This window comes from Lissotriton vulgaris, chromosome 7 (genome assembly GCF_964263255.1).
Source record: "Lissotriton vulgaris chromosome 7, aLisVul1.2, whole genome shotgun sequence".
Classification (NCBI taxonomy): domain Eukaryota; kingdom Metazoa; phylum Chordata; class Amphibia; order Caudata; family Salamandridae; genus Lissotriton; species Lissotriton vulgaris.
Window position 1 is genome coordinate 937,952,902 of NC_141695.1, and position 4,089 is coordinate 937,956,990.

The 4,089-nt window shown below is 42.1% G+C and overlaps 1 pseudogene; it reads right to left on the bottom strand.

The window, feature by feature from the left end:
• Positions 1 to 1,171: 1,171 nt before the first annotated feature.
• LOC147702759 (protocadherin gamma-A11 pseudogene) lies at positions 1,172 to 3,748 on the bottom strand (annotated as a pseudogene).
• Positions 3,749 to 4,089: the final 341 nt, after the last annotated feature.

Here is a 4,089-nt window from a genome sequence, read left to right on the forward strand (position 1 = left end):
ATGCCACATCACATAATTAGGCTATCATCAATGGTAAAATCAAAGCAGGGGACACGAAAAAACTGAATTTGAATGCTTGTTGTTCAGAGCACTAGTGGTTTTGTTCTTTTTTTAGCATAAACTTAGTCCTTGCATCAAGAATTGGCGCGAGGATGCCTTTCACATTAACATATAGCACTAAACGGTGTCTTTGTATTTCCTATAATCATGCATAATATCACAAAATGTTGCGGAATTTTGTGGACATTTCACTTACTTTTGTGGAAATTCGCATAATTATGCAAAGCAAATTATACACATTTTGCTTTTTGTGCTTTGGACAACTGAAGCAATGTAAAAGGGGCTTCAGACTCTGGTGGGGCCGCGTCTATAACACCATTACAGCTGCACATTTCAAGTCTATGGGGTCACAGAATAACACTCTGGCAAGGAAATGCTACGCAGTTTAGTACCATTTCTGATGTACAGATCCGCAGCTGGCAACAAATAACATATTGTACTTAAAGCTGATCGTTAGTAGGGGTGGATGCAGCAAACAGTGCCCTTCTCTAATTGAATAAACAGTCTTTGACAAGCAGTGCTTAAATAACATCAGCTTAAACTAATCTAATATTTTGTTTTGAATGGTTACGTTTCATGTTATTCAACTAAGTGCAATGCTTCACAGCATCCCAAGACTACACAGGTTAGCCATGACACACGCTTGTTTACTGCTGAGAATTGAAAATAACGATATTGGCACGCCGAGTCTACACAAAGTAATCACTACAAGGATTAAAAAAAAGGACCACCCCGTAATATAAGTGATATTAGGTTTCAATGACAATATAGTGATGCTTATGTGATGAACCAATATGTAATGCAATGCCTAATTGATTGTACGTTTGCAATCTGTGAAAAAAATAAAATTAATATAAACAGATTTTTTTTTTTTAAAAGACTGCTTTGTTAAGGTAAACATCCCAAAATATTACATTTCAAACGAAGATGCACAATGAAAAGAAAATAATACTTCTCTTTTCTTCAGCTTGTGGTATGGTATGGTATGGTAGGCAAAAACAGACTAAACAAACAGCATGCCAGAGTGTGAAAATAAAAAAAACACCCAGCACTACAGAATCGGCTAAGGCTTTGTGAATTGTTAATGTATATTAATATGATGCAAAGTAAATCAACATACCTGAATAAACGGCTGCTCCTCTTTTCCTATGTTTAAAAAGTCTTCTATTGGGACAGATCCTTGTTTCTTACTATCCTGATTTACCTGAAGAGTGTTTGGTTGACTTGAATTGTCAAAGATAAACTGGCTTTTCCCAGAGTCTGCTGTTAAACAAACATCATGAGAGTAAGTCTGTAGAAAAGCTCTGACACCATCAATGCCCACGAACTGAGAGGCCGGAAGTGCATTAAAGTTAGCACCGGAAGATGCACAGAGCTGAGATTCCCTCCAGCGATGAATTCTGATGGCCAAAAGAACAATGATCAGGAAAAGGAACAAGAAGGAAACAACAGCAACAGCGATCACCAGATACAGGGTGAGGTTTGACTCCATGTCTGCAGGAGGTGAAGGGTTACTTATATCATGAAGCATTTCTGGCAAACTGTCTGCCAACACTATGGTGACTGTCACTGAAGATGAGAGAGGAGTCTGTCCATTATCCTTCACTAACACCACGAGGAATTGTTTTACGGCATCTTTTTCCATAATTGGTCGAGCAGTTCTGATTTCTCCGGTGTGAAGACCTACAGTAAACAGCCCTTGGTCTGTTGACCTCAACAGCTGGTAGGAGAGCCAAGAATTTTGCCCAGAATCAGCATCAACAGCGATCACCTTAGTGACAAGATAACCTGGTTCGCAGGAGCGAGGAGTCATCTCCATCCCAGAGGAGCCATCTGTCGGAGTTGATGGATACAATATTTCAGGAGTGTTGTCATTCTGATCTTGTATAAAAAATATAACTGTGACATTACCAGTAAGAGACGGAGATCCTCCATCCTGGGCTTTCACTTGGATTTGAAATTCTCTGAACTCTTCAAAGTCAAATTGTTTAAGAGCATAGATGACACCAGATTCAGAATTAATGGCAATGTACGTCGAGAGTGGGACATCACCAATGTGTCCATCAATGATGGAGTAACTTATCTTGGCATTTTTACCCAAATCCAAATCTATTGCCTGGGCTGTAAAAATCGAAGTGCCTTGCGGTATATTTTCATTTATGTGCGTACTGTAGGACATCTGGCTAAATACTGGGATGTTATCATTTTCGTCTGTGATCTCAAGGGCTATGGTTTCCGTTTTTACCATTGTCGGAGTTCCACTGTCAGCAGCTGTAATTGTTATGTTATACAGAGACACCCGTTCCCTGTCTAAAACATCAACAGTTACTAAACTGTAATAACTTCCAATCGACTTTGTCAACTGAAACGGGAGATGAGGAGGGAGGGAACAAGTAACCTCGCCATTGACTCCAGAATCCCTGTCGTAGACCTCCAGAAGGGCAATAACTGTGCCTTTAGGGCTGTATTCTGAAATCTGCTTGAGAAATGATGAAATCAAAATCTCTGGGCTGTTATCATTCACGTTGATAATGTCTATTAGGACTTTGCTGCGTGATGACAGACTGCCGTCACTTGCTTGCACTTCAAATTCATAAAATTCCAATTCTTCAAAATCCAGGTTGCCAGCCACAGAAATGTCTCCAGTATTAGAGTCCAATTTGAACTTTTCTAATGCAGTGTCTTTTATTTTGTTAAATGAATAGGTTATTTCAGAGTGAGGTCCCTGGTCAATATCAGTAGCTCTGACTGTTGCCACAACAGAGCCAATGGAAACGTTTTCCACCACACTGACTTTATAAAGAGACTGGTCAAACACGGGGGCATTGTCATTCACGTCATCAACAATGACCCGGATCTGCATTGTGCCGGAACGGACCGGGTCGCCTCCATCCATGGCTGTGAGCACTAGGAGGTGAACACTCTCCTCTTCCCGGTCCAGTGATTTCTCGAGGACCAGATCAGAGTATTTTGAACCATCTGTACCAATTTTTACTTCTAGGCTGAAAGGTTCATTTTCACTGAGTTTATAATTTTGGAGCGCATTGAGCCCCACGTCTGCATCTTGTGCGTCCGGAAGCACAAACCGTGTTCCGGGGTTAGTGCTTTCAGTGACGTGTAATGACATTTGACTAGCAACAAACGAGGGCGCATTATCATTTATGTCTTGAATTTCTACTTGGACGGCATATGCTTTCATAAATTTATTTGATATAATCTCTATATCGAGGTGACAAGCCTCGAGGTGCCCACAGATGGCTTCCCTGTCAATCCTTTCATTAACATATAAATGCCCCTTGTTTACATTGAGAATAAAATACTGCTTCCTACCTCTGGACACAATGCGGGCTCCTCCCTCTGATAACTCCTTTGCACTCATCCCCAGATCCAGAGCCACATTCCCAACAAAAGCGCCTTTCCTCATCTCCTCGGGAATGGAATAACGAAGCTGCCCGGAAGCGGCTCCGCAGACTGTCAGCAAAGCAACAAGAAGCAGCAGAGGGGTCCCGGAGTAACAGCGCCTCGAAGCCAGAGACCCGGAGTAACAGCGCATCGATGCCTGAACCGCGGAGTAACAGCGCCTTGACAACTGAGCCCCGGAGTCACAGCGCCTCGGTGACTGAGCTCCCGGGTTGCAGCGTCTTGGTATCGGAGTCCTGGAGTAGCAGCATCTCAGCGAGCTAGCCATGCCTTAAAATGTATTCAATCTAGTAATTCTAAATAAAGGAGCCTGTGCTGTCCGGAAATTATATAAACGGAGCAAGTGATGGCGTGAACGCTTCACGAAGGTTGCCACTGATTGCCAGATAGAATCTGATGCTTTTATAGGGTATCTGTCCCACGCGATAGGCTCAATTGCTCTTTGAATTTTTATGACGGATGAACAGCGACGCTCGCTGTCCCCATTATTAACTGCAACATTTCAGCTACAACTGTAAAAGGCTGCTGCTAAATACCTTACGAAATCATCATAACTTCGAAACTGTAGTAAAACAACCAAACGTGTGCTGCTGAACAGGTTACACGGTT